We start from the raw sequence: 16,683 nt of genomic DNA on the forward strand, positions 1-16,683 counted from the left end.
TAAAATACAAATTTATACTAAAGGCTAAGCTGTCAGGAGCAAAAGAGGCTCACATACAATGTTTGGCCTGTTAGTAAAGCGCTATTCCCAATCAAGAGAATTTTCTTTGGCAAAATGAGAAAAATGTGCATTCCTGAAATGCAATTATCCTATGTAAGAAAAGGGTAATATGCAAATTGACTCTAACGGCAGAACAACCAGAACGACCGCTGGACCAGTCACTATGAGGCGCACTGACCACCTCTTGGTCCCTTCCCCTGGCCGTCAGGCACCGATCACCCGATGGCGAAACCTGGCGGGGGGGTGGAGGTGGCGGCAGGGGGGCAGGGCTGGCTGTGGGCAGCTGGGGAAGATGGCCCTGATTGCAGGCCAGGCCTAGGGACCATACCCATGCACGAATTTCGTGCACCAGGCCTCTAGTATTAACATAAAATAGCTTGGACACCCACAAGAATTATATGCTAATCATTAAACCTACATTTAAATAACCAAATTTTATTTTACTGAATCCAAAACCATCTGGAAAATAAACCAAACTTAAATAAGGTCTCAAGTGTTCTGTTGCACAAAAATATTACGTGAAATTTTACCTTTGTCTATTTAAAAATCCTAGTTCTGCCCTAACCGGTTTGGCTCAGTGGATAGAGCGTCGGCCTGTGGACTGAAGGGTCCCAGGTTTGATTCCGGTCAAGGGCATGTACCTTGGTTGCGGGCACATCCCCAGTAGGGAGTGTGCAGGAGGCAGCTGATCCATGTTGCTCTCTCATGGATGTTTCTAACTCTCTATCCCTCTCTCTTCCTCTCTGTAAAAAAATCAATAAAATATATTTTTTAAAAATCCTAGTTCTAATAAGTCGTTCAAAATAAAATCATAGCCCTGGCCAGTTTCCTCAGTGGTTAGAGCACTGGCCTGCACACCAAAGGGTTGTGGGTTCAATTCCCAGTCAAGGGCATGTACCTGGGATGCATGTTCAATCCCTGGCCCCAGTCAGTAGCACATGCGGGAAGCAACCAATGGATGTCTTTGTCTCTGTCTCTCCCTCCCTCCCTCCCTCCCTTCCACTCTCTCTAAAAGTCAAGGGGAAAAATATCCTGGGATGGGGAAAAAAAAATCAATGGAAAAATAAATAAATTAAATAAATAAGTAAAGATGTAAAAAGAAAAACTGTATCTAAGAATCCATCATCGTCAGGATTTTATGAGACTGTTTTAATAATTTACATAAAAAACTTCTGTGGACACAAAATATGACCTTCCATGTTAAAACAAAGATATTCTCAAGGGTCTAAAACTATCAGACAGGTCATCAGGGATTCTAAAGTAAACTTGGGCAATGAGTCTAAACAAATTTAAATATAAACTATCCTTCCTAGTTCAGCTTAGTTTTCATGAATATCCAAGCAAGTCAGCTTAGGCCAGATATTAATCTACCAATAGATAAAATACACAAAGAAATGACAATAGCAATTACTAACACAGATGAAACAATAAATATTTTCAAAATAAGAATTTATAACAGCTGAATGGTTTTCCAAGTATGTGCATTACTGCTCCCAAATATAGGACCATAATTTATAGTGCATTTTTAAAAAGATACTAAAATGAACTCTCTGTTAACTGAAATGTAAAGAAAATAATTATATGGCATAGTCCTAAAGTGAAATGCAATAGTTTAGCAATGATTATAATTACAAATGTAACTTGTATAACGTATTATAGATCATCAATTCCCAAAGATCTAAGCTTAACAAAATATAATTATTGCCTTCACCTGTTCTCCTTTCATATTTTCTTTAATCTCTGATTAGAATGTGATGGTAAGAAGACATTTTAGAGGAGAGTAAGGAGCACTATCCTGTGATAACGGCAAGACATCTTTCTAAACCTAATTTAGTCTTCCTAAAAGGATTCTGAAGATACTTTAGGACAGGACATCATTCAGTAATGTGCTACAGGTAGATTTGTGAAAGTAAACTTGTATTTTATCTGCAAGAATGGATATATTAGCCCTGGCCGGTGTGGTTCAGTGATTGTAGCGTTGGGCCAGGCATCATAGTGTTGGGGGTTCGATTCCCAGTCAAGGGCACGTTCCTGGGTTGCAGGCTCAATCTCTGGCCCAGGTTGCTTGTGTGGGAGGCAAGCAATTGATGTCTCTCTCTCACATATATCTCTCTCTCTCCTCCCTCCCTCCCTTCCACTCTTTAAAAATCAATGGCGCCGAACCGGTTTGGCTCAGTGGATAGAGCATCGGCCTGCGGACTCAGGGGTCCCAGGTTCGATTCCGGTCAAGGGCATGTACCTTGGTTGCGGGCACATCCCCACTGGGGGGCGTGCAGGAGGCAGCTAATCGATCTCTCTCATCGATGTTTCTGGCTCTCTATCCCTCTCCCTTCTTCTCTGTAAAAAATCTATAAAATATATTAAAAAAAAATCAATGGGGGTGAAAATATCCTCGGGTGAGGATTAACAACAACAAAAAAGAATGGATAGGTTAGCTTTTCCTATATGTAATTGTTTTGAGTTTGAAAAAAATTCTAAATGAGTAGAATCAGCACCTAACAAAGTCATCACCTTATCTATAATAATAAAAATGTAATACTATGCTAATTAGACCGGACATCCTTCAGGATGAAGCCAGAGCTGTGAGGCCTACTCTTGCACGAATTTCGTGCATTGGGCCTCTAGTAGTAGTATAGAACAGAATAAAAGCCAAGACTTCCTAACTTGTATGTAAGAAATCAAATAAAATATTCCTTGAGGGCTTTAGCCCTTATTAAGGAATAATTCTGAACAACAAAAAATTCTCAAGACATTGATTACTAATATAAGTAAAACAGTTCATGTGCCTTCAACAATTGCTCAATTTGTATACACATGAAAAATATATACAAGGTTATCTCATCAGTCTAATCAGCTAGCTGACTTGTTTCATACAACTCTCTCTCACTATCACACACACAAAAAGCTATACCTTATAGGTTAAATAATACCTAAATATGACTTTCAAGTATAGTTTATCACAGGAAGTAACACTTTCTAACCTGAAATTATTTAAAAGTCAATATTAATTTTGGTTTAAAAACAGAAGAAGGAACCTAAGTATTCATCTTTATTCTCTTCTGAAACCCTAACAAAATGAATGCAAAAAGGATAAAACATACATATAAACTTATAAGGACAAAGAAAATGGGAGAGGATAGTAGACCAAATATCAAGAGAATTTTGTAATACGAAAGAGATTAATTTAGCAAACCTGAGAAGGCTAAAACCTAACTGTGATGGGAGAAGGGTTGAAGTAAGCTCAGGTGTATAGGGAAACGCGCAAAGGCTTAAGATCTCAACAGTTGGTACTTCTGAAAGTCAAGATGTGAGATGGGGCTGAAAATAAGAGGATGAAAAATGTATAAAGTTAAAAACAGTGAAACACCAGCTCTCTAGCCCTTCAATCGGGTGACTACCTCCTAATTGCTGAAGAAAGTTTTTTGTTTTCTAAGACAGGAAGCCTGCTTTTCTCTTCCAGGCCTCATCTTTGCTTCTGTCAGGGCAGGGGTGAAGGAAAAGTTTAACAGATTCCCGGTAAGGGCACATGCTCAGGTTGCAGGCTCGATCCCCAGTGGGGAGCATGCAGGAGGCAGCCGATCAGTGATTCTTTCTCATCATTGATGTTTCCATCTCTCTCTTTCTTTCCCCTCCTCTCTGAAATCAATAAAAATATATTTTTTAAAAACAGAATATGCTGCTTAGTAGGAAAAAATAGAAAAAAATATGAAAAATACCTAAATTACATGACGTAAAATACATGTGCACAGAATAATACACATGTTGTAGGAACAGGTACATGTAAAAAGGTACACATTAAAATGGTTGCCTATGGCAGGAGGAGAGAAATAAAAAGTGCAGTATGAGGATAAAAAGAAGGCAGGAGCACAAGAAGTAGTTTACACAGACCAATTGCAACAATGGGCTATAAACTGAGAATTATGATTAACTTTCTGCACCTTAGATCCAAAAAGAAAATATTTGTGAGTAAATAATCTGCAGAAATTTGATAATAATTCAGGAATTTTGACAATACATAATAGAATTAAAATTAAGACATTAAAGACAAATTTGCTTTGGAAGAGAGAATCCCTTTACATATGCAAAATAAGTCCTGACAGTAGAACTTAAATAGCACCTGAAAATTTTGTGCAGTGTTGGAAAACAGTTCCTACATAAATCACCCACTTAATACTGTTTCCCTTATTCCTGAGACAGCAGAGTTTTCCATCTTAACTGTCTTTTTTTCTGTTAAAAACTAATATTAATTTTCATTAAGATTTTATTAATATTTCATAATATGAAAAATATCAGAAAGTACAGATTTTTTAAAAGAGAAAGTCACAAATTGTAAATATACCTACTCACCCTTCACCCCTACCCTGACAAGCAAAAATGAGGCCTGGAAGAGAAAAGCAGGCTACCTGTCTTAGAAAGCAAGGAGGTAGAGAATGTGTCTTCTCATTTCTGGCCCAATCTCCCAGAACTGTGTCAAAAAACCTAGCTCAAATTAATCATGCCTAAAATTGCTGCCAATGCCTGGAAGTCCTAGATAGCCAAATTTGTCCCCATTTATATTTATACTGAAGTGGACAAATGCCACCAGGTGGCACCAAACCTCAGCCAGGACTAGGTCAGATTTGGATCAGCAGCCTCCAGGCCAGCTTGAAATAACACTAGGCTCATATTCTGTATGATTAGATTTTTTTAACTCCACCTACCTCATTATGGTGGAGTTTTACTTGTCAACAACCAGATAATCATTCTGAACATTCTGGACTATGATCTTCCAGACTTAGATCACATTTTAATACTTTAATGTATTGTTATATCCTATATAATAAAAGCCTAATATGCAAATCAACCGAACAGCAGAACGACCGGTGGAATAACTGGTTGCTATGACACACACTGACCACCAGGGGGCAGGCGCTCCACGCAGGAGCTGCCCCCAGCCCGCAGGCCCCAGGCCAGCCAAGGCATGTGCCAGTGAGGGTGGGGCCAGCTGGTGACCTGGCCAGCACTGCCCCCAATTGCCTCCCATAGAGTAGCGGTGGGGGGAGGGGGGTGGGGATGGGAGGCCAGCAAGCAGGTGGCGACAGGCCGGCCAAGGTGGGTGCCAGCGAGGGCCCCTGATCGCCCCGCTGATCACCCCACAGATCTGCCCTGACTGCCAGCCAGGCCTAGGGACCTACCCATGCACAAATTTTGTGCACCGGGCCTCTAGTATTAAAATAAAATTAAACAATACCATTTATGGTAATGTAAAATGTATACACTGTATACATTACCCATTGAATAAAAGAGGAAACTATGAATCCATATAGAGATAAAGAAATAAATTGAGCTCTAGCCAGTTTGGCTTAGTGGATAGAGCGTCAGCCTGCAGACTGAAGGGTCCTGGGTTTGATTCTGCTCAAGGGCACATGCCCAGGTTGCAGGCTCGATCCCTAGTAGGGGGCATGCAGGAGGCAGCCGATCAATGATTCTCTCATCATTGATGTTTATATCTCTCTCTCCCTCTCCCTTCCTCTCTGAAATCAATAAAAATATATATTTTTTAAAAATTAAAAAAAAAACACAAAAAGTTGAATAGGAATTAAATGTTTATGTAGTTTCAAAATAGTTCCAACAAAATACTTATTGGAAAGGGGAAGAGCAACTTTATAAAACCCCCTGGCAGACATCTCCTAGCGGACATCATTAGTAATGAGACAAATCAAAATTATGTGCCACCTGAGATAAACATGAGAAAATGTTACTAACTTAAATTGAGGGACATTCTGCAAAATAAGTCTCCAGTAACCATCAAACTATCAAGGCCATGAAAGTCTAGAAAAGACAAAGGAATGATTACATGCAGTCTGAAAGAGATTACAGAGACAGGACAACTAAAAGCAACAGGTGAGTCTGAACTAGATCCTTTTGCTACAAAAAAAACAATACTAACATTATTGGCAAAATAGAATGTATTTGAGGATTAGATGGTATGATGTCTCAATGTTAATTTCCTGATTGTTGATAGTTATAGTATGATTATGTAGAATGTTGTTGTTTGTAAGAAATAAATTAAAATATTCAGAGAAATGGTGGGACATCAGAGACTGGCAACTTATTCTCATCAAATGGTTCAGGAAGAAGGAAGGAAGTTCTTTGAGCTTTTCTCTAAGTTTGTAATTGTTCAAAAGTTTTTTTCAATAATTTTTTGCTTGTTAATCCTCACCCAAGGATATGTTTTCCATTGATTTTTTAAAGAGTGGAAAGGAGGGATGGGGAGAAGGAGAGAGAGAAACATCAATGTGAGAGACACATCAATTGGTTGCCTCTTGCACATGTCCCACCTGGACCAGGGATCGAACCTCCAACCCAGGTACATGCCTTTGACCGGGAATCAAACCCGTGACCCTTCCGTGCCTTCCATGCATGGGCCAACACTCTAACCACTGACAACACAGCCGGAGCGTCAAAAAAAAAAAAAAAAAAAAAAAAAATATATATATATATATATATATATATATATATATATATTAATATTCTTATAGATTTTATAGAGAGGAAAAGAGAGGGAGAGATAGAAACATCAATGAGAGAGAAACATCAGTCGGCTGCTTCCTGCACATCCCCTATTGGGGATCCAGCCTACAACCCAGAACTGAAGCACCACAGACCTCTTCATTCATGGCTGGCAGTCAACCACTGAGCAATACTGGCCGGGCTCAATATTTTTTTAAAAGAATGCCTACTGCCCTGGCCGGTGTGGCTCAGTTGATTGAGAGTTGTCCTGTATGCCAAAAGGTCACCAATTCTATTTCCAGTCAGGGCACATGCCCAGGTTGTGGGTTTGGTCCCAGGTCAGGGTGCATGCAGGAAGCAACCAATCAATGTTTCTCACATGGATGGTGCTCCCCTCTAAAATCAATAAAACATTTTTTAAATAAGAGTGTTTACCAAAGGATATTCATAAATATATTAGAACTAGAGGCCCGGTGCATGAAATTTGTGCACAGGTAGGGTTCCTAGGCCTGGTCGGCAATCAGGGCCGATCGGGGCCTTCCAGCTGCCGGCCGGGGCCTTCCTTCATTCTGCGCCGCCCCCTGGTGGTCAGCGCACATCATAGCAAGCAATCAAACTCCCAGTCTCCCGGTCGAACTCCCGAGGGGACAATTTTACATATTAGGCTTTTATATATGTATAGAAGATGATTGCCTAAGGCAGTGATTTTCAACTTATGTGTCAAGAATTTTTAAACCATGCAATACATGACTACTTAGAGGCACCTACCTCTTTCCCCTTAGATTATCAAATTAAAAAATGACAATAGCCAATACAACAATAGCTGTCTGGTGTGAATGAATCAAAATTACACCTCTTTTTTTTGCCAGATCGGCATATATTTTTTGGTGTGCTGCAGAATTTTAGTAATTAGTTTATATGTGCCATGAGATGAAAAAGGTTGAAAATCGCTGGCCTATAGAAGGGGAAGAGAAGTAAAAACAGGGATAAAAAGAAATGGATACATATATACATACCAACCAACCAACCAACAAGAAAAGATCTGGTATGAGCAAAAAATAATGATAAAGAGCCATGAATTTAGAATTCATGAATTCAATCCTAGAAAGAACAACAAATAGTTAAATAAATACTGGCATGGGTGACTGAATCTGGGAGCAGGGCTCTCCTCGGGTGTGGCTTTATGCTGGAGGTCACCATAGGAGGGAGGGAGGTAAATACAGACTCACTTTCTCTCCATTTCTAAAAAGCTAACAGAGGTTGCTTCTGGGTAGTGGTAAGGGACTCGTCTTTTTATTATAAACTTCACATTATGTTTGACTTTAAAAAGGATGTAGCTGCCCTGGCCAGTGTAGTACAGTTGGTTGAAGCGTCATCCCGTACACCAAAAGGTGGCAGGTTTGATTCCAGCCAGGACACATGGCCCAGGTTGTGGGTTCGATCCCCAGTCAGGGTGCATGCAGCAAGTAACCAATTGATGTTTCGCTCTCAGATCAACATTTTTCTCTCTCTCTCCCCCTTCCTCTCTCTGAAATCAACTTGAAAAAATAACAAAAAGGATATAGCTGAATTACTTGTACAAATTAAAATTTTAACATAAAAGGAAAAAGGTATCAAGTCAGTTATGTGAAAGCAGTATGGAATCTGGATTGGCAGGATTTGGAGGGGCCGGCAAATTTTGAGAGGTAAAGAGTAAGCTAGAAGTCAGGAATCCAGATAGGCAAGTCAGTTATGTCATCAGCCTTCAGGAAATAGATGAAACTTGTTATTGCAAAGGACATATAAACCATGAGTTCAGTAGCTCATGAGTCCAGCTAATATCTGGGCACAGCTGGTCTTGTACAATGAGATGAGTAAATACAGGTGACTGAGAAATGAAGTAACTAATGATAGCCTAGTTACCAGTTTCCACAGTAATCTTCCTTGCAGCTATTGCTACTTTCAACACCCACAGAATCAGTGCATCCCTACTCCCAGGAACAATTTTGACTTGATTACTATGCATAGCCCTTGATCCTCAGACTCAGTTAATCCTGAATGGTCTAATTACTCGACTCCAATCTCTTTCCTCCAGCCCAAATGACAATGTGAGCCCAACTTTAATTCTGAATTCTTGTTCTAAAAGTATATTCAGTTTCTGCTTGCCATGGTGCCAATAAACCTCCCTGCCTGAACATCCAATTATCCTGCTTTGGGAGCCAGGGCAAAATATAGTTAAGGCAGACAGAATTAATCAGCTTTAGAATCAGGAGTGCAAACTAATCTGGGTAACTCTGGACTCAAACTCCCTGTGAGCTATAGTTTCCCCAAATATATGAGAGTGGTTCAATGACATCTCATGCTGTAAGAAACGTAAGACAGTAGTAGCTCTTCAATTACCTAGTGCTTACTATGTTCCAGGCACTGTTCTAAATTCTTTAAATATATTAACTCATTTAATTCTTAAAACAACCCTATGCAATAGGTATTATCAAACCCACCATAGGCCCATTCGTGCACGGGTGGGGTCCCTGGGCATGGCCTGCGCCCTCTCGCAATTCGGGACCCCTCGGGGGATATCGGAGAGCCGGCTTCGGCGATTCCCACAGGCCAGCCCAAGGAACCCCATCAGTACATCAATCTGCATCGGGCTGGTTTCAGCCAGATCCCTGCAGGCCAGGCATGTGGGGATTGGGCCGAAACCGGCTCTCCGACATCCCCAGAGGGATCCCGGATTGCAAGAGGGCGCAGGCCAGACCAAGGGACCCCACTGGTGCATGATTCCGTGCACCAGGCCTCTAGTATGCATATAATCTCTTCCCGCCCTCCCCCTTCCCCCCTCCCCCCCTTTTCCCTCTGAGATTCATCAGACTGTTCCATGTTTCCATGCCTGTGGTTTCCGCTCCTGCGTTGAACATCTGCCCCCTGGTGGTCAGTGTGCATCATAGCTACCAGATGGTTGGCTGGTCTGCTGGTTGTTTAGGCTTTTATATATATAAGGTTATATATATAGATATTACAAATGAGGAAAATGAATAAAAAGGGTTTTAGTAACTTGCACAAAGTCACACAGCTAGTAATTAATAGAGTCTGGATATTACAAAAAATATATGTGTTTTTTTTTCTTCTTCTTCTTCTTCACACAGGTCAGGGAACATGTTAATCACTCAATAAACAGTACCTATTATTATCTTTGTAATTCTCTGCTGAGTTAGAAATTTTCTCATTTAGACTCTTCTTGACCTGAAAAAAATGCCTGGAATTTAATGGAAATTGAACTGTTTTCTACATATATGAAACTGACTCATTTCCAGGCAGTCTTATTTCAACCAAATAGGCAAGCCTAGAACCGTCTCCACTTTCCTTAACTGGTTCTAAATAATAACTGTATACTACTAATTAATAACCATATACTATTAGGTCATAATATTTGTAAATTTAATGATTAATAAAATCAGGAATGAAAAACAATATATCATCTCCATAGAGATGGAAAAGGCATGCAAGAGATTTCAACATCCATTCTTAATTATTTTTTAAAGCCAGATACTTCAATAATATGATAATGAATATTATGTCCAACCTAAAACCCATATAATTTTTTTAAATATATTTTATTGATTTTTTACAGAGAGGAAGGGAGAGAGATAGAGTTAGAAACATCGATGAGAGAGAAACATCGATCAGCTGCCTCCTGCACACCTCCTACTGGGGATGTTCCCGAAACCCAGGTACATGCCCTTGACCGGAATCGAACCTGGGACCTTTCAGTCCGCAGGCTGACGCTCTATCCACTGAGCCAAACCGGTTTCGGCTAATTTTTTTAAAATATATTTTTATTGACTTCAGAAAGAAAGGGAGAGAGAGTTAGAAACATGAATGGTGAGAGAGAATCACTGATCGGCTGCCTCCTGCACATCCCCCACTGCGGATTGAACCCGAAACCCAGGCATGTGCCCTGACCGGGAACCAAACCATGACCCTCTCGTTCATAGGTCAATGCTCAACCACTGAGCCATGCCCGGCCAGGCCCATATAATTTTTAATAAGTACCACAAGCTTCTCAGTAAAGTCAGATAAAGATAAGGATATGCTTTATCATAATAGTTACTTAATTTCTCCATATAGCAGCCAGTGTAATTAAACAGGACAAAGAAAAGTGTAAAAAAAAGAAATAACTAAATCTATCATAATTTCCAAGTTATATGGTTTACTTGGAAATCTAAAAAGAATCAACTGGAAAATTATTCCAAATGGCAGGAGAAACCAGCACAAATTAACCCAATAAATTCAAAGGACTCCCACAAACAAGTATCTATTAAGAAAATATCCTATTTGAAATAGCAACAATAAAATACCTAGAAATAAACAAATGTGCAAAATTAATAACTAAAGAAAAAGAGTGAGGGTACTAACTCTTTAATGATATGGAAAGTATATATTAAAATATTTTTTAAAATATTAAGTGAAAAAAAGAAGAATGCTGCAATTAAGTATGCTACCATTCATGTGAAAAAAAATCTAGCCCTACCTGGTTTGGCTCGGTGGATAGAGCCTCAGCCTGTGGACTGAAGGGTCCCTGGTTTGATTTCAGTCAGGGGCACATGCCTGGGTTGCAGGCTCGATCCCCAGTATGGGGCGTGCAGGAGGCAGCCCATCAATGACCTTCTCTCATCACTGATGTTTTTCTATCTCTCTCTCCCTCATCCTCTCTGAAATCAATAAAAATATATTTTTTTAAAAATCTAGATACAGACCTACACACTTCACAGAAAGTAACTCAAAATGGATCATAGACCTGATGTAAAACATAAAACACCTGATTTAAAAACAAGCAAAAGAGTTCTAGCCAGTTTGGCTCAGGGGATAGAGCGTCACCCCGAGGACTGAAGAGTCCTGGTTCAATTACAGTCAAGGGGAGCCCGAGCTGTTATATGGCTCTTGCATTTTTTGAAAAGCAGTAGCTTAAATTGTAGTAAATTAAGAATGCAGCCCGAGCTGGTGTGGCTCAATGATAGAGGGTCAGCCTGCTGACTGAAGGGTCCTGGGTTCGATTCCAGTGAAGGGGACATGCCTGGGTTTGCAGGCTTGACCCCCAGCAGGGGGCATGCAGAAGGCAGCCCATCAGTGATGTTTCTCTCTTGTTGATGTGTCTAACTCACCCGCTCCCTTTCTCTCTCTCTAAAATCAATAAAAACATATTTTTAAAAATCAATTATCAAGAGAGCACTCTTAAAATTAAATAAACAGCAAAAATAAAAATACACAATAAATTTCATGTCTAGGTATTTACCCAAGAGAAAGAAATGAAAAGACCTTAACAAGAATGTTCGTAGCCCAGCTGATGTGGCTCGGTGGTTGAGCAACGACCTGTGAACCAGGAGGTCACAATTAGATTCCCAGGCAAGGCACATCCCCCGGTTGCTGTCTCGATTCCCCATTTGGGGGTGTGCAGCAGGCAGCCAATAGATGATTCTCTCGTTAAAGTTTCTATCTCTCTTTCCCTCTTCCTTCCTCTCTGAAATCAATAAAAAAAATATATATTTTTAAAAAGAATGTTCATGAAAGTTTTGAGTAGCCAAAGATTGGAAGCAATTTAAGTATCTATTAATCCAATAAGATACAACTCATCAAAAAGAACATACTTGTAACATGTGAATCTCAAAAACATTATGTTGAGCAACAGAAGCCAAACCTAAGAATACATACTGTATGATTTCATATATGAAGTTCTGGAACAGGCAAATCTAGAGCTATGGTGATAGGTGACAGAAGACAACTGTGGTTGTCTGGGATGGTGTGAAAGAAAATGATTGGAGAGGGGTATAAGGTATAAGTAACTTTCTGAAATGATGGAAATGTTCTATAATTTGACTATGGTAATGGCTAAATTAGATGTACACATTTGTCAAAACTAATCAAGTCACGCACTTAAGATCCACACATCTTATTGTAAGTTACAATAAAAAATGCTAGCCCTAACCAGTTTGGCTCAATGGATAGAGCGTCGGCCTGCGGACTCAAGGGTCCCAGGTTCAATTCCGGTCAAGGGCATGTACCTTGGTTGCGGGCACATCCCCAGTAGGGAGTGTGCAGGAGACTGATGGAAAGGTAAAATGATGCAGCCACTTTGGAAAACAATCTGGCAATTCCCCAAAAAGTTAAACATAGTTACTCTATGATCTAGCAATTCCACTTGTAGGTATATACCCAAGAGAAATGGAAGTCTATCCACACAAAACTTGTACATAAATGTTCACAGAAGCATTACTAATAGCCAATAAGCTGGAACAACACTAATGTCCATCAACAAATGGATAAACAAAATATGCTATGTCCATACAATGGATTATTATTCAGCAATAAAATACTGATACATGCTACAACATGATGAACCTTGAAAATATTATGCTAAATGAAAGTCAGTCAGTCACAAAAGTTAACATATTATGTACTATTTAATTCCATTTATATGAAATGTTCAGAACAGGCACATCTAAACAGAAAGACTGGTGGTTAACTAGGGTTGAAGAGGTTGAGGGGAAACGAAGTGTGATGGCTAATAGGTAAGAGGTTTTCTTTTCTCTTTTTAATGTTTTTATTGATTTTGAAAGAGAAAGGGAGAGGAAGAGAAAAAAACAACACATTGATGTGAGAGAAAAACATCAATTGGTTGCCTTTTGTATATACTCCGACTGGTGACTGAACCCACAACCTGGATGTGCCCTAACTGGGAATCGAACCTGCAACCTTTTTGGTGTAGGGGACAACACTCCAACCAACTGAGCCACCAGGTCAGGGCTGGAATCTATTTGATTCTTTAAATTAGGGAAATGTAAAACTGTGGTTTGTTTAATGTTTTAACTTGAAATAAGAAATTTAGAAGTTGCCCTAGAATAGATGGTTTGGCTGTGTGGGTAGAGCATCAGCCTGTACACTAAAGGAACCAGGGTTCGATTCTGGTCAAGGGCATATGCCTGGGTTGCGAGCTTGATCCCCAGTAGGGGGCATGCAGGAGGCATCGGATCAATGATTCTCTCTCATCATTGATGTTTCTCTCTCTCTCCCTTCATCTCTGAAATTAGTTTAATAAATATATATTTATAAATCTATACTAATAAAAGAGAAACATGCAAATTGGTGTCACTCTGCTACGCCCACCAGCCAATCAGAGTGACTATGCAAATTAACCCAACAAAGATGGCGGTTAATTTGCATACGCAGGTATGGAGCGAAGACTGAAGGCTCCGGCCGGAGTGAAGACTGAAGACTGAAAGACTGAAGAGGCTTGGCTTCTCCGCTGCAGCTGCGGAGAAGCCAAGCCTCGCTGCGGCCGCAGCGGAGAAGCCAAGCTTCACTGTGGCTGGAGGGGAGAAGCCTAGCCTCGAGGCTTGGCTTCTCCACTGCGGCCAGACCAAAGGCCTGGGTCCCGGTGCCGGAGGAAAACCGGTGCCAGCAGCCAGGGGAAGGAAGGCCTATTGAGCAAACAAGGAAGGAAGGAGAGAAGAGAAGAGAAGAGAAGAGAAGAGAAGAGAAGAGAAGAGAAGAGAAGAGAAGAGAAGAGAAGAGAAGAGAAGAGAAGAGAAGAGAAGAGAAGAGAAGAGAAGAGAAGAGAAGAGAAGAGAAGAGAAGAGAAGAGAAAAGAAAAGAAAGAAAAAGAAAAGAAGGCCCTAACCGGTTTGGCTCAGTGGATAGAGCATCGCCTGCGAACTGAAGAAGGGTTCCGGGTTCAATTCCGGTCAAGGGCATGTACCTTGGTTGCAGGCTCGATCCCCAATAGGGGGCATGCAGGAAGCAGCTGATCGATGTTTCTCTCTCAGCCATGTTTCTAACTGTTTATCCCTCTCCCTTGCTCTCTGTAAAAATCAATAAAATATTATTTTTTTAAAAAAAGAAAGAGGCCCTGACCAGTTTGGCTCAGTGGCTAGAGCATCAGCCTGTGGACTGAAGAGTCCCAGGTTCGATTCCAGTCGGGGGCATGTACCTTGGTTGCGGGCACATCCCCAGTGGGGGTTGTGCAGGAGGCGGCTGATCGATGTTTCTCTCTCATGGATGTTTCTAACGCTCTATCCCTCTCCTTTCCTCTCTGTAAAAAATCAATAAAATATATTTTAAAAAAGAAAAAAAAAGAAAGAAAGAGAACAATACTGTAAGAAATGGGAGCATGCGTAATTTCTTTTAAACACTTGCAGCATCCAAGAGAGAACAGCATTATTCACAATAGCCAAAAGGTGGAAACAACCAAGCTTCAACAGATGAATGGGTTAACAAAATGTGATTATTATTTTCAGCCATTAAAAAAGGAATGAGATTCTGATACATATTACAAACACAGACAAACCCTGAAAACTTAACAAGTGAAATAAGCTGGACACAAAAGGACAAATATTGTATGATTTCACTTATATGAGGTATCCAGACTAGGTAAATTCATAAAGACAGAAAATTGAATAGAAGTTAGCAAGGGAGGGGGAATTGAGGAGTTACTTCAATTAATAGAGTTCCACTTCGGGATAATGAAAAAGTTCAGGAAATAGACAGTGGTGATGGTTACACAGCATTGTAAATATACTTAATGTCACTAAATTATGCACTAAAAATGGTTAAAGTGACAAATGTTATATATATTACTACAATTTTAAAAGCTATGTCATCAAAAATATTTGAAAAGTGATCCATATAATAGTTTACCTCTCAGTCTCATAATCTTCTATTAAATAACATTTTTATTGTAAGGGAACTGTTGAGCTCTTGTTAGAAACTGCCACAAATTTCAAATTAATAGAATTCAAAATAATGAGGATTTGCTAAACTACACTAGTTGTAACTTTTAGATAATCTTTAGAGCCATTTTCTACATTCTTTGGGAGGGAAAAAATATTTTTTTTCCTCACATGTATGGTATGAAAACTGCCTGTTATTTTTTCCAATTGCTTTTTCTTCCAAAAAAAATCTGAATATGATGACATATTTAACAAAATTCATAACTGTACACCTTAAAATTAATTTAAATACATATATTGTTTCTATAGATTTGAATTATTAAATTAGGACAGAATTTAAAGTTCAACCAAAGAGTATGAAATATTTTATTAGTGATTATTATACACTGGTTTAATGAAATGGATATTAAGAAGACCGAACACATGGATTTGGATTTATGGCAGGCCCGTCCCCCTGGGTTCTCACAGTGCTCATGCCAGAGCAAACTGTGACCTTCAACCATTACCTGGTCTCTGCCCGTAGCTGTAGGCACTGAAGCAGGTTACACAATCAGGGGAGAGAAAAAAATTAGACCTGAGTTATATAGCTAGCTCTCTAACAAATTCCCTTATAACTTTGAACTAGTCATTTCCTTTCCTAGACCTTAATGTCTTTATTTGAAAAATTAGATAATCACTAAGGTCTCTTCCAACATGAAAAACTAACCCTGGTTGTTAGATATGGTTAGACTGCAAGACATTTTAAAAGCATGAATAAATAAAAACTCAGCATACAAAAAACAACACACGCCGAAACCGGTTTGGCTCAGTGGATAGAGCGTCGGCCTGCGGACCGAAAGGTCTCAGGTTCGATTCCGGTCAAGGGCATGTACCTGGGTTGCGGGCACATCCCCAGTGGGAGATGTGCAGGAGGCAGCTGATTGATGTTTCTCTCTCATCGATGTTTCTAACTCTCTATCTCTCTCCCTTCCTCTCTGTAAAAAATCAATAAAAATATATTTAAAAAAAAAAAAGACTTTAAAAACAAACAAACAAACAAACAAAAAAAAACAACACACAACTCAGCACTGTATCCTTTGTATGTCTTCTAGTTAGCTAAGCATTATTAGTGTTTAAAATCCTAGAAATCTTTTCCTTTTAATTGACAAACCAAGGATATAATAACATTTCATCTTTTCATTATATTCATAACATTGATTCTGGTAGAGAGCAGTAGGAGATATAAATACAGGACATATGGTTAAATGGATGAAGACCCTAACAATAGCCTATATATAGTAAGTAGCTTCTTTTATTTCTTTTGGCAGTTTTATAACTTTATTCAACAATCAGCAGTTAGTTCTCATCCACATTAACTGTTTGTAGATTTTTGAAAGTGGTGACAGGTACATAGGTGACCAACATATAGAGCTTGTTTAGTGTCTCTTTA

At 39.5% G+C, this 16,683-nt stretch overlaps 1 protein-coding gene and 1 non-coding gene across 2 annotated transcripts in view; one reads left to right on the plus strand and one right to left on the minus strand.

Annotated features, from left to right (window-relative positions):
* Positions 1 to 3,271, minus strand: part of UBE2R2 (ubiquitin conjugating enzyme E2 R2) — a 49,111-nt gene extending 45,840 nt beyond the window's left edge. Inside the window, exon 1 of the mRNA XM_023762445.1 lies at positions 3,254 to 3,271. The gene's annotated coding sequence lies outside the window, so the exon portion shown is untranslated. The remainder of the gene's footprint in view (positions 1 to 3,253) is intronic.
* Positions 3,272 to 15,675: 12,404 nt separating this feature from the next.
* On the plus strand, positions 15,676 to 15,806 carry LOC111827914. Its single transcript, XR_002831664.1, has one exon. It is a non-coding gene; the product is annotated as a small nucleolar RNA SNORA42/SNORA80 family (small nucleolar RNA).
* Positions 15,807 to 16,683: the final 877 nt, after the last annotated feature.

Source organism: Myotis lucifugus, unplaced genomic scaffold (assembly GCF_000147115.1).
Source record: "Myotis lucifugus unplaced genomic scaffold, Myoluc2.0 scaffold_246, whole genome shotgun sequence".
Lineage (NCBI taxonomy): Eukaryota > Metazoa > Chordata > Mammalia > Chiroptera > Vespertilionidae > Myotis > Myotis lucifugus.